The following is a 24973-nucleotide window of genomic DNA, read 5'->3' on the forward strand; positions in this document are numbered from 1 at the left end:
GGGCTATACGGCTTCTGCCACAACAACTCAATTCTACCATTGCCACATGAAGCTGCCGTAGACAATATGGAAGTGAATGGCTGTGGCTGTGTTCCAATAAAACTTTATTTATAAAAATGGGCAGCGGGCTGTACTGGGCCCACAGGCCTGTTCTGCCGACTGATACTGGAAGCGATGAATTAAACTCCTCTTCCATCAGGACCTGGTTCGTATGAATAACCAGACAAGGCGTTTGATTTTCCCTGTTCACATTAAGGGATATAGAATGATAAAACATTAGGAATAATAAAATATCAGCATTTGATAAGTGGCCTGCCTGAGCACGAGGAAAGTTCAAAGAACTACCCACATTAACATGAATCTTAAATGACGCTTCTCGGAGGCAGGTCCCTGCCGAGTCAGCGTGGCGGCTCAGGGACCTCCGGCTTCCACGCATCCCTCTTGGTAGTAACTTTAAGACGAGCTGAGAACCGCCGGACGCCTCGTGGCTTCCGCTGTAGGCTTGCTCTTGGTCCCCTTGCCACATTCGCTCGGGTCCAGTATGTTCCTTCCGTTTCACAGGTTTTGAAGGAAGTGATGATTTTCTCTGCCTTAGAATATTCACGGTAATTATTTAATAACAGCAAGACAGACGGTGTTTGCTCTCAGCTCCCGTTTTGGATCAGGGGTTGGGCTACTTCAGCTCTACAGTTTGTTTCCAATTTTTACAATGATTCTACAAAAGCTCTTTGTTTGAGCTCTTTGTTTTGTTTGTTTGTTTGTTTGTTTTTCTTTTACTTTGCCCCGGGGAAGAATGTTGACTTTCAGAAAACTTCACAGACTCACCTCAAATCACACAGATTTCTACACAGCAACTTCCACACATTTTTTCATACGCCCCTTGTTTAAAAATTCTTGATCTAATCACCTCTTTTTTCTGTCCCTTCAGTGATACCATCATATCTCACTTTTCAGATGAAGTCCGAGCAGTGATTCTGAGCTAAGACCCCGGTTCCTGTTCCTTATTTTTCAAGTCTATAAGACCGAGCCATGGAACATAGCCCATCTACAAACACTGCAGTGATGTTGCTGCCATGGATATTTATGGAAAATAGATATTCGATGACAAAAGGACACTTAAGCAGCTGCAGTGTGACGAGCTTTAACGGGGCAGCTGCGAACAGGGTGGAGGGCAGGAATCCCTCCGGGGACTGGAGAAGAACAACTTCCAGCAGAAGGCAGCATGATTGGGCACTGCTGGGACCTGCCTGGCACAGAGCAATCAGAGCTGGGTGGTTCTTTGAGTGCAAGAGAAGCCAGCAAACATGAATCTAAGAGATAGAAATGTCAAAAGTTACAAGCGGTGCAAATAGTCGCTCTAGTTGTGGGCCAAAGGAAATGTCTTCACTTGAGTAAATGTAGAAGGAACTTCTGGCAACGGATACTCAGGCATAGATGAAAACAAGTAAATTAGAACAAACTAGAACAGCATCGGCAACAGAAAGGCACCTTCAGGTGCACCACTGTTGGACAGAAAGGACAACACACTTAAATTGGTGTAATGAGGTTCACTCAATCTTGCTACCCAAAATTTACCATGGAGTTGAGAAGGCAAGACATACATTCATGCTCCTTGGAATTCGGTGGCAGTATTTGCAAAAAGATGGCCCTTTGCCTATTTATCCATTTCTACTTTCAAATAAGGTGGGATTTTATTTTTGTTTTTTATGACCGAATAGGGAAGTTTGGGGATTTTTCTGGATTGTTGCATTTTCTTGTTCGTTTGACCTTTCTGTTTTGTGAAAAATGAGTGATGTCCTCGGTTTCATGCAGCCTTTCTTTGGAGAGAAATTGCTGTGTCTTCCTGATAGAGCTCACGGTATGTAGGACTACTGCATGACCAAATGGGAGTTGGGATCCTGGATTCTGTGGTGCTGAGTCACCCCGCGTCGTAGGACCCCGCGCGTGGGTTAATGGTTGCGAGGAGGAGGACAAAGGCGAGGACACGGGACGAGCTGCGTGGACGGCCGGCCCGACGCTGCTATGGCGCCCGCTTGGGAGGGAGGCTTCGATGCGGCGCCTGCAGCCAGATGGCTTTCACCGGCGTTGGTCTGAGTGTCTCAGGAAAGAGACTTTCAACGACCCAAATCAGTTATCGCTTCAGTACATGTGTTTTTAAAATCCTTTTTATGTTTGGTGAAAAAAACCTCTGCTTGAGTAAACAGTTACATCACTAATTGCTAAATATGACATTATCAGATTGTTTTGACTTCCTGGGGGTGAGGGTAAGGAAAAAAGGTTAATTACAATTACTTTTGTCTCTAACTAATGGAAAGCAGTGTTAACATCTGTGTGGTGCCTGCAGAAGGTTGGCAGTAATCTCTGTGTATTAACCAGAGTAGAATAGAATGACCCAAAGTGTGGATGTCATTGCGTTACCTGAATTTACCCAGCAGCTAACAAAATAGGTCTCTTTCGTTAAAGACTAATTTTCACATAAAAAAAAAAAAACTTTATTATGGGCCTAGTGCAGTTAAATTGCCTGACACAGTGGGGAATCTACACTTAGCCTGATAATATTGAGCACTGAGAAATGCCTCAGGTGATGATCAAGCTGGGCGATAATTCAGACCCCTGATAATTCCCTTCCAAGCAAATGCCACCAGGTGGCACAAAATGTCTCAAGCAGCACTGAGCATGCTCTCTCTTTGGACCACAGTGAATCGTGGAAAAAAGATTCAGAATCGCTAAAGATTGTAATAAGCTTTCCCTCCTCCTTCCAAATGCACACGTTCTTATCCTCAAACAGCTTTTTGAAAGACCAAAAAAAAAAAAAAAGTGACAATATATACATTCGATGTATTCACTGAAATTCACCCTTTGAATAATGCATAGGGCTACTCAGTAGAGATAAATAAAGCAGGTGGGAAGAGAAATGGAGATTTGCAAAGTTGCCAAGTCACCAAACCTAAAGTCATCAAGTCTGTAGAGAAATCTTAGTACAAAATCCTTCCATGAGTTTAAATGCAGGATCATTCATGCAAGTGGTAAATGTTCTGGCATGTTGAGAAACTAGAGTGATCTAAAGATCTGTAGTGTTTAACCGAAGCCAAAATTGTTGCTCCTCAAAGCCCAGGGCAAGACTTTATGGAGGGATGAAGTAGGCTGAGACGGTTTTCTTTGTTCTCGACTCTGCCACTCCTCCTTAAGCAGGGGTCTAATATTCGCCCAGCACGGGGAGAAAGTGTTTGCTGGAAAGGGGTGTCAACTGAGTAATTAGACAGCGATCGCAGTAACATGCAATCCCACGTGCTTCCCGCCCCGCGAACAGTGGGGGAGGGCTCGGGCTCTGGGCCTGCGGAGGGTGGCAGGAGTACTCTGAGGAGGGGCTTTCCCCGCTTGGTCATGGCACCATCCTGCCGCCAGAAGGGTCAGGCAGATGCATGGTGAAAGAAAACTTCCCAGATAACGTTAAGTGTTTTCTAATTAGGAGATTTAAATGTAAGGTTTTCGGGCGTTTTGGGTGATGATCATGGGTGGGTCCCCAGAAGTTCCATGCTAACAGACCCTTCCCAAGAACCAGGGAAGACCAGTACCCACGAGTCGATCTAGAAAGAAATCTAGTGCCTCTTCCTTAAAGAGAAATTCTTCATTTCTGTCTGGAGATGAAGGAGTGTTGAGACCTGTGACATTTCAAGCATGCTTCGTGTTCACCGTCTCTGAAGGAATGGCTTGTCCCTTAAGGAAAAACAAAATATGAATACATAAGAATATAAAAGAATTGTTCTTAAAGTGGAGTTTGAAAAATGCAAACTTGAATATTTTGAGCTGCAAAAAAATAAGAACAAAGAATCAGAAAATTAAGTTATGTGGAAGAATTAATACTTCGCTCATTCTAAGAGGAATGTGGGGTATCTGGGGGATAGTCAAAGGAGGAGAGCCTTGAATTTTAAAGTAAGGTGTTGGAAGTTTCTTCACTATGAAGCCAACAATGTTTCTGTTTCAAGATATAACGTGAATTGTTTTATACATCGGGAGGTTTAAACATGACAGCTATATGTAAAATGAATTAGAACGAGAAGAGATTGAATTAATACTTTTACCGAGTTCTTTCTAGCACTAGGCTTTGTGAGAAGTATTGACGTATATTCAGCATTTTACTTAAACCTTATAATGACTTTGTAGAGTAGGTGATCTTATTACCAGTTTTAACTACAACAACGATCAAGGCTTAGAGAATTGCATACTCTGCCCCAATGTATAATTTAAACTGGTGGGACAGGAATTAAAACCCAATTCTGTTGGACTTTAAGATCCCCAAGCATAAAGGTTATATTGAGCCATCTAGGAAAGCATGTACGAAGAGAATTAACAGTAATTCAGGATGGAAGTGATGAATTAAAAAACAATTCCAAGAGGAAAAAAAATTCCTAGCGAAGTATAGCGTAAAGCTTTTCTCTACTAGAAATTAAACTGCAGAAATTACATCTGGAGCAAAAGTCAAAGGAATTTTTTAAAAAACTTTAAAAAGTCAAAGGAGTTTTAAAAACATTTGTGTAGTCACCAACATTGCAAGTAACACATGACGTCACACATTTCCGGGTCTGGCAGCAAAGCTGCTGTACAAGAACACTTGTGGCTCTTCTGGTCTTCCCGGAGCAGCAGCGCAGCTAGTCCGCCAGGTCCTGTTTTCCTTGAGCGCCTGAGCTCCGTAATTCGTTTTTGCCAAAAGTCCAACTGCGTTAGACTGTCAAGGACATAATGTGCTTAATCTAAACTCTAAGAATGCTTGATAATTGTACTGAGGTGGAAAACTATCGTCTTTGCATTTACATACTACCTCGTTTTGAGAAGAATGGATGTTCACGTCATTAATTAAAGAGACTCTGCATTGAACCAAGAAGAGACTCTAAGCCCGGGTAGGCCTTGCTGGGTTTGCTTTCCTCACCTGTAAGAAGGGACTGACCACGCCGGTCACACTAGGCCTTTCACAGGGAAAATGGGAAAACCTACAGTCGACAGGTGCCTCACAGGCGTCGGCATTCAGTCAACGACAGTTGTCTTCTACCTTCAGGTTGTCTGGCGCTGAATGTGAACTTCACCTCTGGGCGCCGGGTGTCTCCTCAGGGTGTAAAGGTGAACACAAGGCAGGTATTCAGCCCCTGGTCCCTCAGCTTCATACACTGTTTACTCATTCATTCACTGACTCAGTGAATGTGTTCACTGACTCAGTGAATGTGTTTCGGAAGCCCTCTGTGCATGGCACTGGCCACTCACGGGTGAAAGCAGGTCAGAGAACGGTACAACCCTACGCATACGGAGCTGTGATAGCCAGAGGGGAGCTACGGAGAGTGGAGAGGCGTTACCCAGGGCAGTCCGCAGGGCTCTGAGAACACTCTTGGGGAAGGGATGTCTGATTTGGATTTTGAAGAATGCATGTGAATTACCCCGTAGAAGACAAGGGGGAGGAGGCAGAAAGTGATGTCTAAAACAGAGAAATTCTAGGTTCCTTAATCAGAAAAGCCTTCTTACCTTCCTAGTGAAAGGGTAACTGTCTGATATGTATTTTAACAATGACATCCCTGTGATTCCTCTTTTCTCTGGATTCTTTCTCAGATTAGTCTTGGGCCAATTTAAGAATTATTCACATTTGAATTAAGGGGCTATCACTAATCTCTGTTGGCCAGTCAGACCGGTGCTACAGATAGCAACATTTTCTACTCTATTTCTTAAACATAGCAATACAATATTGTTGGTAGATGAGACCTACAGATCTCCTCACTTGAACTTGATTATTTTCCTTTTGTTTTTCACCCTATCTCACTGTTGCCCAGCACCCCCACCTTTAGTGTGGGATGTTGTCACAATATCAGAATCGTATTTGAAGTTATATGACCAGTTTCAACTTCAATGTGTTTCATTACACTTAGTTATGTATTGTTGGTCACATTGCTTTAAAGCCCTTAATTTTAAGTAGGAGCAAGAGTTCTTGTGCTCTCTTTAACATCTCTGATGAAAGGGGTGATGAACCAAAGTCTTTTCAAACTCTGGAAACAGGTGATCCAAGCTATGATCATACAGTTGATCTGAACCATTTCCCATCAGAGGAGGTAGCTGGACTTGCTGGGGTCAGAGAGTCATATAGAAAGCTCTAGAATTGAGCAAATGTTCTTTTTTTTTTGCTTTCCACTTATTATTTGGTTATTTTGTAGGCTTTTCATGCATTATAACTAGTCTGTTTCTTTATTCCAATATGTTTATTTAAGTATTTTTGGTTTTAAAATAAATACATTCTAGGGCCATTTTTTTTTTGGGGGGGGTCACTTTTTAGGTTTCTGTCACTTTGTTTCCGGTATTACCAAATAGCATTTAAAGCGATGTTCATGAACGGTGTGATACATCACACCCTATTCTTATTCACCACTAAGTAGTGAGTTTTTCTAAAGTAGAGCTCATCTCTTAGTCATTTTCATAGGTTATAAAACATTTCTCAACACATACTACCCATTTATAAAATTCTTAAATTTTTTAGAGTGGAATTTTCTAAAATTGTGTAGCTTTCATGAGTAGAAAAATTTCTATGCATATATTGCCAGTTAAGCTCTGGCATGAAAGGTTTCTGTCAGCATTTTCATAGGGTTGGTCTATGCAGTCAAAGCTGAGCAGATGACTGTATAAATTATCAGATAGGCTTGGTCCAGCCAAAGAACATTTGAGTAAACAGAAGCTCTATGTAACTTGTCTTAGCATAGTTGGGTTTTCAGTCAGAAAATCTGATCAGAAGCATGATATCTTCTTTCTCTCACACGCATTCACAGACTAATAGAGACACAGAGACACATGGACTGGAAGGTATACAATAGATTAGCTTTCCCTTCCTGGCATCTATTCTCTCTATGGATTTGCTAATTCCCAGGATAATTCTTTTAGCATGCTGTTTGAAGAGCTTGAAACGCCGTTCCGAGTACAACACCTGGCCGACCGAGGAGAACATACAGCATGGCAACCAGTGGCTCATGTAGGACGATGATTTTCAATCTATCTGCCAGGAAACAGAAAGTCTGAGGTTTGTTCTGTTTCTGAAAGATCAGGAGTTGTAGCCCTGACAGTGGTCTCACAGACTGGAAAGTCTTGGTATTTCTGGAACTCTTCAAATGGTTAATTAGGAAGAGAATTTCATCTAGAGAGGTAGCATGAATGAATTGAATCCTTCCCAAAGACTAGCCCCAATACTGGCACACTCATTCTTAATTTCTCTCTCATTAGTTTATTCAGTTCCTACACAGGAATGGCAGTTTAGGATGTACTGATGTGTAATGGGCATTTATAAATCGTTTTATCTGCCCAGCATTTGAACCTTGCTTTGTAAGTTTTGGTAAGGTACAAAAAGTATCTCCTCTTTAGGTACAGAAAATGCTAGTGGTTGACTTTCCCAGCCTTCCTTGCTCTTGGGACTCAATATGCACGTAGTCTCCAGCAGTCAGACTCACTTTCACTGGACCTTGATTCAAAGCCAGAGGCACAAGCAGGTGGGCACCAGGACAGCAGCTTCAAGGGGAGGCAGTTGTCTGCCTGCGTGAAGACCCAGCACATGGAGATAACACCCTGGTGTGGGATGTACCCTTGAGGGCTCAGTGTTAGCAGATACGGCTTCTCACCGGTCTAGCACACAGCTTACTTGGGGTACTATTTCTAAAACAGTAGCCTCTGCTTTGAGCCCTAGCCATTGTTTTCCTCAATTGCCTAACATCCTCTCAATACATTTTCTGCTTATGTCCATCTTTTGTTTGCAATGAGGAATCTCATCTAATTTCCTGTGCTGGGCCCTGAGGGACCCCAGAGATGAGTAAGGACCTCTCTGGGACCTCTGATAGGTGAGATGAGACAGTTTCACTCTCCGCGGAACATGTATGTGATGATCCTCTCCGTGAAACTACTCAGGCTTGGAGAGAGGATCACTGGCGTGGGTTCTCGGGGAGCCATGGATGCCTCCAGGCTATCTTTCTGGGGTGGGCAAGTTCCGTTCCTTACCCAGAAAAGAGACACCCCACATAACCTGCCCCTATATGTGTGAATGGCCAAGAAGACAGGCAGAAGAGAATCTTGCCTTTTGTGTGAATGTATTTGTGGTAGAATGAAATCTGGGGCTAAGTTAGCAGGGAAGAGCTTGCCTCGGCTCAGGCCTGTGTGGAGTCTACACAGATGGCACTCCCAGTAGGATTACACATCCCAGGGAACTTCTGAACCATATGGAGGAGAAAGTTCCCCGGCTGAGAGTTCCGCTCCATTATTTCCCATTGGAAGTAGCGCATTGTGATCAAGCTTGAATTCTCAGATGCAAGGCAACGGGTATCAAAATGCTGTATTTGCCAGAGTTTGGAACCACTTATTTTCAGCCTAATGATTATAAAGAACATGTGGTGATAGCATATTCAGAGTTATGCTACCAGGGATCATTTACAACATTTCCAAGGGCACAGTCGTGTAACTGTGCGAAGAGTGTCCCTGACTTATAGCAGAATTCTGGAAAGAAGGATTGTGCCACACCACTGTGGGACATGCCTTGGCTTCTGAGAGCTATTTCTTCCTGAATCTCTGTGATGGAACATTAAACTTCATGGCCAAGGAACATGGTGTCCTTGCTTTGCCAGCACTGGGTCCTGGTGGCACTGCCACCCCTAAGAGCATCTGCGTGGAGCCCTTGTGTGGCTCTGGATGGCTTCATAAGCCAAGAGTGGAGAGCACCAAAGACAGAATGGTAGGGATGTAGGGAAGATAGAGGGATCCTGTTGTCCCCACTGTGGCTGACTGACCCAGGGCACATTTGGTGTCAGCATCCCAGCCTGGGAGATGCACGTCTAGGACCCATCGCCATGGAGAACTGCATCCTCCAAGCATCACCACAATATGCCCATAGGTGTTTGAGAAAAAGGAGCTGCTGGGTCTGAAAGGTGGCCTCCTGGGGGGAGCATTTCATTTGGGGAAACCTGTGAGCTGGGTGTCTGAAGCAAGGAGACCAGGGAAGCCCAGGAGCTGCAGACCAGCTGACACGAGTTGGACGGCAAACATAAGCTTGTCTGCCATATGCGTGAGCAACTTCTAGAGACTTCCATAACAGGGGACCTCTGCGGGCCTGTGCCTGTGCTCATTCATCTCCATCTTTCAGGGCCTGGAAGAGAGAACTCTGAGCTACACAGGTTCCCACTGGACTGTGCTCACAGCCTGCCTCTGGAATGAAAAGCACATGACTCCTCTCCCAAGCTGGGCCTCCTAAACTCTGGTGGTCTTCCCTCCTATTTCCAAATGTGTGGACTTCCTTTGAGTAGATTTCACCATCGTTACAAAGCTCAGGTATGTTAGAAGATACAGCCTACTTCGATCGGGGCCACTCACCATCAGAGCAACAGTGGGTAGAGTCTGGCCTGACCAGAGTTGGGTGTGCCTGCCTTCTGGGGTTGGCAATAGAGGCATGTTCCTCAGGTTGCAAGTGCAAACTGAAAAAAATTTAAAGAGTGTTTGGGTTCAAGAAGGAAAAGAGGAACAGAAATTTCCTGGGTGGAACTCTTTTTCCCTTGAGGAAGCCATGTGAATGAAACTAAACTTGCCAGCCCAGGGGGTAAGCTGGGCACAGAAGAATTTTAACTTACCCCTCACTGGCATACATTCATTCTCTTCTGTCCTCCTTTACTCTTCCCTAAGGCACTTGAGAAAGTCCCAGCCTGTCTTTATTGTACAGGGCAACTGGGAATTTTTAAACTTGGGGTTCTGACTGCTAGGGGAATATTCCAGAATAATTGGAATAGCACCTGAGTGCTAGAAGCAGGACGACGGATGAAGGTACAAGATAGGAAGGTAGATCAACAGAGTTTGGTCAAGTTAGGGTGTATGGTCATAGTCTATTCAGCAAAGCAGGGATTCCCTTACATGGAATTGGATATTTAGGATTTCTGGGACACCCGCAGCAGTAGATGTATTGGCTGTTTCCTAGATTCTCCTCAAAACCACATGACCAGGGGCGCCTGGGTGGCTCAGTGGGTTAAAGCCTCTGCTTTCGGCTTGGGTCATGATCCCAGGGTTCTGGGATCAAGCCCCGCATCGGGCTCTCTGCTCAGCAGGGAGCCTGCTTTCCTTCCTCTCTCTCTGCCTGCCTCTCTGTCTACCTGTGATCTCTGTCTGTCAAATAAATTAAAAAAAAAAATTAAAAAAAAAAAAACAAAACCACATGACCAGATTATAGATCTAAGGAAACAAGTACTTGTCCACTGTGTAAGACTATTTTAAACACTTTGTGAAGGTATTAGATGAAATAAGCAATATTAGTAGGAAGTGTTCAGGCAGATTGAATCCCATCCAGAAACGCAGTTTAAATGTCGGTTACAAATACTCTTGCTGAGTCTAGACCAGACATAGATGATAGATTCTCACCCAGTTATAAAGCAATTACCCCCACGGCTTTGGGCCAAAAGATTGGATATTTGAGACTCTGAAATGATCACCCTGTAAATGACCGTAATGTGGATAATTAAAAATAGATTATTGGATTAAGATTTGAATTACTTTTGAAGACCTTGCTTTTCCTTGGTGTATGTGGTTTTTTGTGTTTTGGTTTTTTTTCTTTATTTTTTCTCTCTGAGTGATCATAATTGAATGCATCTTTAGACTACAAATTGTAATTTTGCTGTCAGCAATGGTACTTTAATCTCAGATGTTTATTAGAAAATTTCTCTGCACTAACTGTGAATTTAGTTAACAAGAGGCACTTGAATCAAGTGAATGGACTCCTAACAAAATTAGGAACTTGGTAAAGCTCTGTGTCAGTAGCTACTACAGTAAGCTTTGATAACTATAAATTTCAGATTTTCATATGTAGGATTTTACTAATAATCAGGATAAAAACAAATGTATTAGTGCTGAGATTAGCTCTTCTCTAGAAAAGAGAGATTGAGTAAAATGCAGTTATTTAGGTATTAAGTAATTGGACTAAAAGAAATTGGGGGGTAGAGTCCATTCTCAATGAATTTGATTAATGTAAATAATTTATCTGGATCTTTCCACTCTGACACCCTACTTATTCCTTAAAATATAGGGCATACTTTCCTTAAATAGATTTTCCTCCCCTGCCTCTAATTCACAGAAGACTCCACATAGAGCCTACAGTAGGTAGCCAGCAAAGGGGACCCGAACCCTGAGGTCCAGTTTCTCTGTCTGGTTCCATCCCTTCTTCCTTGCACATGCATGGATATGCTCCATCTCTCTGCTCTTCAGTCTCCTTGTTCTGAAAAATGCAGAGACTGGACCAAATGAAATTTACAATTTGGACTCTACTTTTCCATGAACAGTTTCCAGTCACTGTTTCTGTGAAGAGCAGAAGGGATCTCTACTCTTTGCTCTTAAAAGAAAGACAACATATCCTTAACCTGTGTTGACTGGAAAATAAACTGCAAAGTTTCTCCAGAAGTTAAACATATATTTACTGTATGATTCAGCAATCCCCTTCTAGGTGTTTACCCAGGAGAAAAGGAAATTTATGTTCTTACAAAAAGTTGTACTCTAATATTTATGACTGCTTTATTTATCTACCCAAATGTGAAACAACCCACATGTCTTTCAATCGGCAAATGGATTAAATGAACTGCGATATAACTGTTCAGAAGAATACCACTCAGTGATAAAAAGGAAGGCACTATAACACACACAACATCACAGATGAATGGGAGAAAATATTTCCAAATCACATAACCTGATAAGGAGTTAATATCCACAAGGAACTTCTATAACCCAACAGGAAAAAAAAAAAGACTCCTACTTTAAAATGGGCAAAGGAATTGAATAGGTATTTCTCTAAAGAACATACACAAATGGCCAACAAGTATATGATGAGATGTTGAGATGCTCATTATGACTAAGTCAAATCCGCAGTGACATGTCATTTCACACAGGTTAGGGTGGCTTTTATTTATACATTATATATAAACAAAATGAGCATTGTCAAACATGTAGAGAAATTAGAACCCTTATACACTGTTGGTGGGAATGTAGGATGATCTAAGTGCCATAGGAAATTGGAAGCTCTTCAAAGAGTCAAAGATAGTACTTTATAGGATCCAGCAATTCCACTCTTGGATGATTATTCAAAAGAATTAAAATCAGGGTCTTGAAAAGATACCTGTTCTCCCATGTTCCCTGAAGCCTTATTCACAGTAGGCACGATGTACAAACAACAGATGAATGGATACAAGACATACGGTAAATATATTCAATGGGATGTTCTTCGGTCTTAAAAAAAGAAGGAAATCCTGTCCTATGCAACAAACATGGACGCACTGGGGCATTATTCTAATGACAGAAACAGTCACAAAAGGACAAATACTGTTTGAGTCCACTTATGTGGAATACTTAAAGTGGTCAAAATCATAAAGACAGAAAAGCAAAATGGCAGATGCCAGGGGCTGGGAAGAGGGAACACGGAACTGCAATTCAGGGAGTATAAAGCTCCAGTTTTGCAAGACAAGCCAGTTCTAGAGACCTTCCAGACTGCACCGTGCTTGCTGTTAAGAGTGTTGTACGGTGCACTGCGGAATCTGTCAGATGGCTGGATCTCGTGTTATTTGTTCTCATCACAACAAAATAATGCACATAAATAAATGCATAATTTCCCTTATAAAAGGGAAGGAAGCACACAAACGTGTGGATGAAACTCAAGCGAGTTATACACTCAGGAAAGGAAGCCAGGCTCAAAAGTCTACACACTGTATGATTTTATTTGTACGGCATTCTGGAAAAGGCAAACCCATCAAGAGAGAACACAGCTCAGGGGCTGCCAGGGGCTGGTGGTAGGGGCAGGGGGCTGACCAGAGGTGCGGCATAGAGATGTTCTCCAATATCTTTGTTGTGAAAGTGGCTGAGGGACTGTCATTTGTTAAGACTTGCAAACTCCTACACTAAAAAAGAGTGACTATTATGATGTAAATTATAAATCAATTAAAAAAATCAACAGCATAGATCTAAGGTCTGATACTGAACTATGCTTTTCCTTAAATTAAAATTCTAAAATTTTTGAAGTTGTTTTTTAAGCTAACTCAAGGGCACAGTCACTTGTTTCCCATCTCCTTCTCACTGTGGTGCGCAGGTTAAAAACGGAAGTCGATTTTACCAGCCGGTGGATTGAAATGTTCCGTAGTGCATTGGTCTGACCAGGTTTAAGTGCTGTCCTCAAACACATGTCTGCCTCTGAGGTTCCTGAAGGTTGCTTTCTGCTCCCCAGAAGCAGCTCTCATTTGCATTGAGTTCCTACAACTTCCCTCAGGCAAGGCCCGGGAGGCACACACCTGCATTCATCTGCAGGCTCCTGCCTGCGGGCTCAGGTATGGTTCAGGGCAGCTCCCTCAAGAGTTCTTCTGTGCTTCAAGACATAAGTAAGGACCGACAGAATCTGTCTTTCAGGACATCTGACTTTCAAGGCAGACATTGTGCAGCTGGAGGGCTTCTGGTGTTATCAACCCAGGGATGGTAGGTACCTGCGCTAAAAGAATATTTTATACAGATAAAGAGTTCCTATTGGATGGTCTAAATTCTATCCCAGGCTAGAAGCTCTATGAAAAGCATTGGTAGCATTTGATTTCACTCATCTACGGAATTTAAGAAACTAAATAGATGAACATATGGGGAGGGGGATGGTTAGAGGGAAACAAACCACAAGAGACTCTTAACTGTAGAGGAGGAACTGAGGTTGATGGGACGTGGGTGGGGCTGGGCTAGGTGGGGGCTGGGTATTAAGGAAGGCCCTTGCTGCGATGTGCACTGGGTGTTGCATGGAAGTAGTGAATCACTGAATTCCACTCCTGAAGCCAACGTTGCCCTGTATGTGAACTAAAATTTAAATAGAAATTTAAAATAATAACATGCAAAAAAAAAAAATAAAGAAGAAGAAGAAGAAGAAGAGAGAGGGAACATAACAATGGTTATGCTTTTACAAGTTAGGACTCAGATTTTATCTACCGTTTAGACAACAATGTGGTAGCATTTTAAAATATAAAAAATTGATGAAAAATATTTCGCAGTTGGTAACTGCATGGTACGAACAAGGTCCTTGTAGGTTACCAAGTGCTGACACACATGCCTGTGTAGGTGATTGACAAGAGTTGAATGCTTTGAAGAAGCTTCAGATTAATACAGAGACTATGTTATAAATGTGTTGCATGGTGTTTTTTTAGTCATAGCAGTCTCTCTTCCCCTATGTAAATATGTATTTTTAACTAGTTGGTTCCAGGGTGATACGATTGGTGGTCATGTGATACTCAAACTCAGTATTTTGACTTCAGATTCATTGAATCACAGGACTGAAAAGTTGGAAGATTGGAAAGTCCCAATCCTCATTCTAAGCAAAAGGCACACCAGTGGCTTGTCTAGGTTGGCTAGACTACACACGGGTATGTTGAGGGAGAGGAACTCATGACTTCCAGAGGCAAATCACGCCAGCGTCCTGTAGGTTGGCCTGACATAAATTTTGTCCTGAGCAAGGGTGTAAACCACGAGGCTCAAAACAATTCAGTTACTCTGGTGCAGGGGCATGAATGACATGCAAAATAAAGGTCCATGTGGGAGGTTGGGGGACAAGGTGGTGGGTATTGGTGAGGGCACAGATTGCACAGAGCACTGGGTGTGGTGCAAAAACAATGAATACTGTTACACTGAAAATAAATGTTAAAAAAAAGGTACAAGTGTAAAAAAAAAAAAATAAAAGAAAACACACTAATTGAAAAATTATAAAACTCAAGTAATGAGTATACATCTATTAAAGGAAACAAAAATCCAGTATGACATAATAAATACAAGCAAATATATAAGAAAAAAAAGAGTCAATGTATATTTAACTATAAAATAATTCAAATCAGTTTCAGTTAGACAGAAATATCAAGCCATAATATTTGTATGTTTCAAGATAAGCGACCTTTAAAAATTGTTTTAAAACTGTTTCCCCAAGGCATTTTACCAATAAACTGTTAAAAATTTAAAAAAAAATGCTCATAATAAATCTTGCAAGCCTACTGAAAAACAAGACAAGAGGATGATGGGTGCCTAAATGCAGAGGACCCTGGGTATTCACTGTAGTCTGGCCACGCAGGATGCCTGCAGGAGAACAGGCAGGTCAGCTGCCCCAGTAGGGCAGGGAGTAAAATTGTTCATCCTTGGGTGAGTTAAATTATCTTATAAGAAAAATTCTTGGATGCCTGGGTGGCTCAGTTGGTTGAGCGACTGCCTTTGGCTCAGGTCATGATCCTGGAGTCCTGGGATCGAGTCCCGCATTGGGCTCCTTGTTCTGCAGGGAGTCTGCTTCTCCCTCTGACCTTCTCCCCTCTCATACTGTCTCTCACTTTTTCTCTCAAATAAAGAAATAAAATGTTTTTTTAAAAAAAGAAAAATTCTCAAAACAGATAAACAGAAAAAGCACCACAAAAAAAAAAAAAGAAAAAAGAAAAATTCTCTCCTTTCCATAGTGCCACATCACGGCAGAATTCTCATAAAAGGATGTTCCATGCAACCAGAAAGAGCCATGGATAAGCTGGATCTTCAAAACAGTGGCACCAAGGTTGATCCCACATGGCCGTCAGTGGAACCCAAGCACACCTTTCTCCCCAATCCTGCCTCCCAGTCCTGCTGGACACACTTGTGGTATCCGTGACCCACTGACCCAGTCTGGTGTGTGTGGAAGCCTGTTTCCTACGTGAGTATAGAGAGAGCCATTGCCTAAGCCAGCCTGGGGGAAACTACAGCCTAGTGGCTCAGTCCAGCTCCTTAACTATTTTGGGGGGACCCGCAAGCTAAGAAAGATTTTCCAGATGAATGCTTGCAATCGGTTTGATCACAGAGAAGGTTAACTCTGAACACCAAGTATGTGAAGTGTAACACCACAGAAGAATCCCCTGTTTTTCTTTAGCCATACACCTAAACCATTGTACTTTATTATTATTATTGTTACATTCTGAATTTCATCAGAAGATTTGTGGACATTTGTCTTCTCTTTGGGTATGTAAACACCTAGATGATGTCTTTAATTTTGCCCCTTGGTCTGCAAAGCCTAAAATATTTATGTCTGCCCCTTTCCAGAACAAAGTTTGGGGACCCCCTTGTCGAAGCAGTATCTGATCACTAAGCGGTATAAAAATCAGTTGGCAAGACAGGGCAGGGTGTGTGTGTGTGGGGGGTGAGTTAGACAAGAATGAAACAGAACAAAGGAGTGGATGCCTTAATGCTTGTAACAAAAGCCCGAGTGGGCGCCGTTATTGCGACTGGAATTCATCCAGGATGCTAGGATCAACTCAGAATGCCATGAGCTCTTTCATGTCACTGAGCGCTCAGGTCTTTACTTTTATATCCTTTCCAAAAGACAGAGCTCCTCCACGCCAGGTTATTGGCTCGATATGACGACGGTAAATCTCTGGTGACACTTCCTGCAGCACATAAGAAGATAGTTCTCAGAAATGACCAATAATTGACCCAGCGTGACCTGCCTAAGCATGTGAGGTCTAACAGGCTCTAACATTAAGTATAGAATTATTTCCCAATAGGTACTTTGCATGTAATGCTATTCGGCTACTCAGAAAATGAACAAAATAGAGTCAAGTAAGAGAATAGACTCCCTTTTATCTCCCAATGATAAATGAAATTGAGTTTTGACCAATTGATGGAAAAATTACCTCTTATTATTTCTAAAATCAATGATGGAATAATTAGATTTAGCAAATGGGATTTAAAAAAAATCCCTTTGAGGTCACCGGGGCTATTTCCTATACTTAATCTAGCAGAATTCCCTAAACTGAATTTTCTAGGGTTTTGTTGGGTTTAATAAAAGACTTCAACTTCATTGTATCGGTACTGCTGAATAACAAATCTCACCAAACGACAGCTTAGAGCCGCGATGACAGTGTTCCTGTGCTTCCTGGGTTGGCCGTGTGGTTCGTGAGACCAGGCCGTGGATGCCTCCGACGGGGCTGGATGATCCGTCGCAGCCACTCTTGTATGCCTGGGGGCCACTGCTGGACAGACTGGCTGTCTCTCTCCCTTCTGTGGTCTCGTCACAGCCTCTACCCAGCATGGTAAAGGCTTCTCAAGAGAAGTTGTGCCTTTGAATAAGAGGAGCTTCAAATAATTTTTGGCCTTCGACAGCCTACCTTTTTTATTCCTGTGCATTTATCATTGTGGACCCCGAGAGACCAGTTAAGACCCAATGAAAGGAGTCTGAAGATCCCGGAAGGTATCCTACAGTGCTAATATGAGTTCAGTGGCTTTAGCAGAGGAAGTATCAGAAATAAGACAGGAAATGCTGTCTTCTCTTTCATGAAATTGTGGAATCTGTTTATATGCACTTCGCTTTGCCCTTCCTCCGTTTACTCAACTGATAGCCCAGAGCTTTCTGCTGGAGGCCAGACTGTCCCACCCAGAGCTGCTGTCTGCTAGCTGCCCGATTATGGCACAGGCAAGTCAACCCTCTTGCCTCCATTCCCCTCTCCCTGTAATGGAACAAGAGCAGTGTTTACTTGACGGGTTTACTATGAGGATAAAACAAGGCAGTGTGTGTGGGGTGACCAGCATGATGCTGGGCACACAACAGGAACACAATTAACATAAGCAATACCTGTTATTCTAATAATTCATGGTCCTATTACTGACCTCAACTAGTTGATGCGATTTGTTAAGTCAAGAAATCAAGGGTCTCTGATGAGATGAGCTTTACACTGACACATTTCATTCCCTTTAATGCTTAAGCCCACGCTTACAATGGTTTTGTTGAGTCACTGGATAGGCTAGGTTAGAGCAAGACACAAAGTAACCACGAAACATGGAAAAATTTGCTTCTCACTCATTGAATAGCAAAAAGTTTGTTTCTCACTCATCGAATAGCCAGTGGCATATAGGCAGCTCCCTAGGGGAGCTGTTCTCCAAGCAGGGATGGGGAGATAGGGCTGCTGTCCTCGCCCTTCCAACTGATCACAAGGCCTCCTTGGTCACTGACACAGGGCAGATGCGGTGGAAGAGCACCAGACTTTTCCCTAGCTTGGCCTGGAAATAACAGCCAACACTTCTGCCCCCATTGCCTGGGAGTCACCTTATGGCCCCCTGACTGCAGGCTGCTGGAAAGTCTGGCCTTCCGAGTGCTCAGGGAGGAGAAGATGGGCCTGGAGTTAGCAGACACATGTAATGGTCTCATAACAATAAAGATTTAGTCTGTATTTTGTTTCACAATTTTCTGAATTGACCCATTTGGCCATTAATAGTTCTGAATGGCAGCAAGACCTGCTTTCTATGACATATAGATCCACAGGATTTTCCTATTGGGTTATAAAGGACAACCCTAATCCCTCTGTGTTTTGAGAGCTGTTCCAGAGTATGAAGAAGACAGATGAACAAGCAGCCGTGGTCACCAGAAATGTGGGAAGCAGTTGAGGCCGATGACTTTCTCGTCCCAGGCAGCCCTAAGGGAATTCAACCTTACAGTTTAACCCTCCTCCATAGCTTCAACCATTATAAGAGTTCACGTAAAATATCATAAAGGGAATATAGTTCTCATGACCTTACCCTACGGGAGTGCCAAGTTCTATGTTATATTAGTTTTCTGTTGCCACTAACAAATTACCTCAGCCTAAAACCACACCTGTGGTTTAGCTCAGCAGTGTATAGGTCAGAAGTCCACATGGGCTCAACTGACTTCTCTCCTTAGGGTCTCACAAATCCAAAATTACGGTGTCAGCTACGCTGGACTCAACACAATGCTAGGAGGAGATGCCTCTTCCAAACTCAGGCAGATTGTTGGTGGAATCCAGTTTTTCTGTGTTCAAAGCCACCAATGGCTAGCCGAGTCCTTCTTAAGCTTGGAGTACCTCTGACTTCTCTTCCTGCCACTGGCTAGAGGAACCTCTGCTCTTTAAAGGGCTCACTTGATTGGAGCAGGAACCTCCCTAGCCACCCTCGGGGCATCCCTTGATTAGAGCTTGATTGAATAGCTAGAGTTCAGAAACCTTTGGGACATCCTTAGAAGGCCGACTGCTGCATAGGTTCACTGTCATGTACTCCAATTTCATTCTCTATGAATGAGAGCTAGCACTCTCAGAAAGCTTTCAGTGTGCAGGCACTCTTCCCAGGAACCCTATGAGCAGAGTACTCTTTCCCTCATTGGACAGATGAGGAAGTTGAGGCCCCTGAGGTCTCGTTCTTGGCTTACACTCAAACAGGACATTAGGGGGCACTCTGCCTCCAGTAGCCACTGTCCTGTGCAGTGCCCTGGGCTCTTCTCTACTGAGCTCTAGAAATGGCTTTGAGATGAACCAGCACAGGTGGGTCTCCCCAAGCACTCCTCCAGACCATAGTCTCTCCAATCTCCCTTCCTGTCTGGAAGAGCTCATGAAATGAGCAAAATGCAGAGAGATTTTTAGTAGCTGATTGGGTTGTTTAATCTTAATTACAAAGAGTGGCAAAAAGAACAGACTCAACAGATACAGCATTAGCTTCTCTTCTTGCCTGTTTTCAATATGACAACATTTAGAATGGTGCGATTGAGAGATAGATGGCTGGACAGAGGACGGATGGATGGACGGAAGATGGATGGATGGATGGATGGTTGGGCGGTTGGGTGGTTGGGTGGTTGGGTGGATGGGTGGTTGGGTGGATGGGTGGTTGGGTGGATGGAAGATGGATGGATGGATGGGTGGTTGGGTGGTTGGGTGGTTGGGTGGATGGGTGGTTGGGTGGTTGGGTGGGTGGATAGATGGAAGATGGATGGATGGTTGGGTTGTTGGGTGGTTGGTTGGGTGGATGAATGGGTGCTTGGGTGGTTGGGTAGTTGGGTGGGTGGATGGACGGAAGATGGATGGATGGATGGTTGGGTGGATGGGTGGTTGGTTGGTTGGATGGATGGGTGGTTGAGTAGATGGGTGGTTGGGTGGGTGGATGGATGGCTGGTTGGGTGGATGGGTGGTTGGGTGGGTGGGTGGATGGTTGGGTGGTTGGGTGGATGGGTGGTTGGGTGGTTGGGTGGTTGGTTGGGTGGATGGATGGATGGTTGGGTGCATGGGTGGTTGGGTGGTTGGTTGGGTGGATGGATGGGTGGTTGTGTGGTTGGGTGGATGGGTGGAGGATAGATGGGGGGAAGGAGATGTATGAAGGATGGAATATAAATGATAGATTTAATAAGTGGTTTTCTCTTGTATTTCAGAGTCACTGTGCCCCATTAACAAAACCTGTGCCCCATAAGAAGTGAGCAAGGCTCACGTTTTAAAGGAATGTTCTCTCTGGACTGACTGCTAGCTGGCATCCCTCACACTCACACCGAATCCCCATGGGACTACCTCATATTTACCACCATGATGCTTTCCAGAAAGCAGCGCATAAATCCACAAAGCTGATTAAACAAGAAAGGGCCACTTTTTCTCTGAGGAGCTTGCTGGTTAGAAATAAGGGAGACTGGGATTCCAGAGTCCAGGGAAGAACACTAAGTGGAGAGCCCAGTGTTTTTTCTAATGAAAACAAATGTGCACACGAACCTTCGTGAAGTAAAACGTTCACTCTCCAGGTACTACTTTGGTTGGATTTTGCTGTTTTGTTAACTGGACTACTTTCAGCATGAAGCTGATACTGTGAAAATCCCCTTCCCAGTGCATCCTGGAGGTGTTCGGATCCACAGGAATTCTGAAGCTGTGGTGTTGTCACACATCTATTTATGCATTTAGGATGTTCAAACGATGCGTTATTTATAGAAAGCTAGTGGATTTTTGAACAAAGAAAGTTCTAATTAAATCTTCACTTTTTGCCATGCTGTAGCTGATGGTCAACGGACACCCCTATTTTAATCACATCTATTTATACCGGCTTCTGTTGCTTATATCTTCATGTAACTGAACCCAGGCACTTGGCAGCCTGACTTAATAAAATAGATTTGGAAACAAGACTTAAATCCATTTCTCTCTCCCCCCTTTTAAAGTTCTAGGACATTCGAAAATGTGCTTATAAAAATGATCATTTGGCTTGGAATTTTGGTCTGTTCCTACTAAAAAAGTGAATTAATCTTAATAATTGCAAAGAAATCATATATGGAGTAGTCCTCGGAAGGGTAATTACTCAAGTGCAGTGGTTTTCATTAAAAAGTTAACATTTATCTTATTACAGTAATTACCTTATTGCAGTAAATTGGTGATATTTTCCTATTCCTTCAGTGAGATAGCATGGTGAGATAAGTTCACTGCAATGAGATGTGTTTGAACTTATTAATGAGAATCATATGAATTATTTTTAAGCTTGGTTTAAAAAAGGCAAAAACACACTTTATTTTTTCTGTATGAAACCACATTAAGTTAGAAAACTGTCATTAGATATTATCCATCCATCTTACAAATGACTCTCCTTTGAGAAATGACCATACTCGTTGTGTTTGTATTCAGGTAATATATTTCCTGTTCTCCTCGACTTTGTATTTAAGAAATGAAAACATCACCTTAAATGAAAGATGCTGTGCTCATCTCCAAAGGTTTACTGAGTTTTAAGGATTCTTCAAAAATGTGTCATTCCATATTATTGTTTTCATCATAAGATGTCTAAAGCACGATGACATTACGTTACTGCACTTATCCTCAGTCATGTGGTGGGAAAGTGACAGAGTAACGATGGGAATCCGCGTCTCCCAGCTCGGAGGGTTCTTTCTCATGTGCCCCATCCCTAGTGTGTGCGTGTGGTCCTGTGTGTGCAGGTGCACGTGTGCACCCGTGTGTGCCTGTGCGTGCGTGTTTGCTTGTGTGTGCATGTGCTCATGCATGTGTGCTGTGATATGTCCATGTCTGTAGCTAAAATGACCACACGGAAGCTGCAAGGTCTTTATGTCTAGCCTCACGTGGCTCCTAAGAAACCGCAGTGCATTTTGACTTGAACTCCTGGTCACACGTACTGTGCAGCACGCTTGTTCAAAGGGAGCTGACCATCCCGGGTTATTCCAGTTCCTCTGTGCTCCACAGACCGCTGAAGGCTGTCTGTTCATGCGTCCTGCCAGGAAAGACCTCTGTGTGTGTGCTCATGTCTCTGTTTGTGCTTCAGCTATGGAGTTTTTTTCCTCAGTACTGGTGACCCAGCTCGGTCACTTAGTAACAAGTTTCCTGGCTGTTGTGATAGGAATGCATGAGGAGCCATGCGAAAAGCCTGACCGCTGTCACTGAGTTGAGGGGCTGAGCCGGTACAGTAGCTCCAGCCTACCCTCAGGGCCAAGGCCCCTCCTAGAGGTTCATCTTCAGAGTGGGGAGAAACCTAAGCTCACTCACAGAGCCAGCATGCAGGATGAGACTCCATGCACCGCCTACCTGAGTAATAGCCATGTCCAGAACATGGGTGTCCTCTCTCTCTTAAGCCAAGGTAGCCTGTTCAGTGCACCTGCTCAGACCCCCTCCTGGGGGAGGGCACAACCACCCTGCCAGGCACGTGTTCTCCCCGCCCCTCACTCTGTTGAGGACTGAAGCACACACAGTAATCACACTGCGGGGACCACACATGAGTCCCAGCCTCGAACTCACTGGTGCTCCGTGCTTCCCAGACTGGCCAGTGAACAAGAGTCTGAGCAACATGCCCTCCAACCTTTCTGGTACCTTAAATTCTTCTTCTGGATGAACCAGACCAGCAGGGACCTGGATACACAGGTGTCCTTTTCTTCTGCCCTGGAAGAATGGCCCGACCTGAGCAACACTTCCATGTTCTGTCTCCAGACTACACAGTGGGATGTTCCAAGAAATGGTCCCTATGGGGGAGGCCCTGAGGCCTCTGTGGCCTGCATTATAGGATGTCATCTTCACGTGAACTCATGAAAAAAATTCTCACTAGCTGTCATCATAGGGATGATTATGCTTCTCCTAAGCAAATATTTTTTAACTTTATAGACTTAATGAATCATGTAAATTGTGTCTTTTTTTTTCTTTGTATCGGCTGGCCTGACACTCATGGCCTCGTTCATAGCCACCGCTGACAGGTGCAGACTCCGGAGCCAGTGGCTGTGTATTAACTCAATCTGTTACTAAGTTTACTTCTTATTTTCCTTTCCAGGAATGTCTTCACTTACCTCTTTTCTGTCACTTTGTTGCATTGTTTATACTCTTCTAAGCTGGCTTACATTACTTTTAGAACAAGGCAAAGAACAAAATAAATAAATATACAGATAACCCGCTACCGATGTGTTAAAGATGTAGGACATCCAAGTTGAGGAGAAAACCACCTCATAAACCACCTAGACGTCTGGAACAATAGAAGTGGGAGTATGCCACTGCCTCCCCTAGTGACAGCTTACGTCTGGATGTGGCCACACTAATAGATCCTGTTTAATATTACTAGAAATCTGCCAGTCCGGAAAGGCGTTAAGAGGCACTTACACCTAGCATATCTAGTTCCTGTTCTCTGTGAAAAACAGACATCAGCTCATTCTTTAGGCTCTGGAAGACGATTGTGGGGGTTGTCGGGAAGCAGCTGACACTTGCCTCCCGGCATCCTGTGGGAGAGGGACGGGGAAGAAGTCAGCCTCTTCACCCCTCCTCCAAAACAGGACCTGAACTTCCTGTCTACAGGAATAGCTGGGCAAGCACAGGAACCCAGGTAGCCTTGACTCCCTTACATTCAGCTGAGCCAGGAAGTCCGGCCAGCCTGGGCAGCGTCTAGTGGTCACACAGGTGCATGGTGGGTGCCTATGGCCCAAGGGCCCTATCTCCTAACAGGCAGAGAAGAAGAGACCTTTGGAGAATTTACTGTCGGCATTAGCCACGGCACTGCATCTTCATGATCACTTCACACATTTGCTATTATTATTTTCATACATTAGATATGATCTACGTTCTAAGCACTGAGCAAAAATAAGAGTTAGGCACAGGCTTTGCCTCGCGTCTCCGCAGACGAAATTTGATCGACAGATAAGAACCAGACGTGAGTAAATGGTGGGAACACAGCTTCCTGTGTGTGCAAAGGAATGAAGGTATTCAGGGGAATAATGTTCTTTTAGGTTTTCAGTCAGGCAGGGAGAGAGGCAAACTCCTCCCACACGCAGCGGTTCATTTTAAGGAGGAACGGCATCAAAATAGAATCGCAGAACTCACAGGGAGCAGGAAGACGAGCAGGGCATCGCGCCTTCTGGGACGCCCGACTGCAGTCCCCAGGAGCAGATTATTTAAGTTGGGGCGACCCATGCGTCTCACGTCTTGTGTCTGTCTTCCTCCTGTTCGCTTTTCAGCGGGCAGACACTGCAGGGAGCATCTGCACCGCAGACAGATAGCAGCCATGGAGGTGCAGGCACAGCGCACCAAACTCAAAGTCAAGGCTAACCTGTCTTTGAGGGGCTGAGAGCCTCTTGGGGTAGAGAAAGGGCTCTGCGTCCCCCTCACAAACGGAGAAATCGTTGCTATTGTCCCTCCGTGATGGGCAAGTGGGAAGTCTCAGGGAGGCCGTGGTCGAGGTGACCGGCTTAAGCTAAGGAACACTTGAGGTTGCTGGCTGGAAGCAAGGCCATTAGAGACGTGTTCTGGAGCACGTCTGGAGGGGTCCAGGAGAGCTCTGAACACAGTGCCCCAATCTTTGTTTTGAGAGATAATTGACATATAACAGCACAAGTGGAAAGTCAAGGGCCAGCAAGTGTCCACAAGAATGCAGAGAAAGGGGACCCTTGTGCTCTGTTGGTGGGAGTGCCAATTGGTGTGGCTACTGCGGTAAATATTATGGAAGATCTGCAAAAAACTAAAAAGAGAACTCGCATAGGACCCAGCCATCCTACTTCTGGGTACTTACTTCTCCAAAAGAAATGAAAACAGGATTTCGAGGACATCAGGCCTCCTTAAAGAAAAACAACCTATATTAAGTACCACCATTATTACTAACTCAGTTTTTCTTTGCCAGTCCGGCCTGTGGAGTAGTTAAGAAGTGGCGTAAAGCGTCTGAACTTGCCGGGATTTCCCTGGCTCACGCTTTCCTGCCTTCCTTGCAGGAGACA

General features: G+C 43.9%; 1 long non-coding RNA gene across 2 annotated transcripts in view; it reads left to right on the plus strand.

Annotated features, from left to right (window-relative positions):
• LOC116572324 overlaps positions 1-15669 on the plus strand; it is a 29773-nt gene extending 14104 nt beyond the window's left edge. The window contains exon 4 of one of the 2 annotated variants that reach the window (XR_004278228.1): positions 15477-15669. This is a non-coding gene — a long non-coding RNA (uncharacterized LOC116572324). Of the gene's footprint in view, positions 1-954; positions 2112-15476 lie in introns of those variants that run through there. The other variant, XR_004278226.1, reaches the window with a different exon arrangement.
• Positions 15670-24973: the final 9304 nt, after the last annotated feature.

The sequence above is a fragment of the Mustela erminea genome, chromosome 13 (genome assembly GCF_009829155.1).
Source record: "Mustela erminea isolate mMusErm1 chromosome 13, mMusErm1.Pri, whole genome shotgun sequence".
Taxonomy (NCBI): Eukaryota; Metazoa; Chordata; class Mammalia; order Carnivora; family Mustelidae; genus Mustela; species Mustela erminea.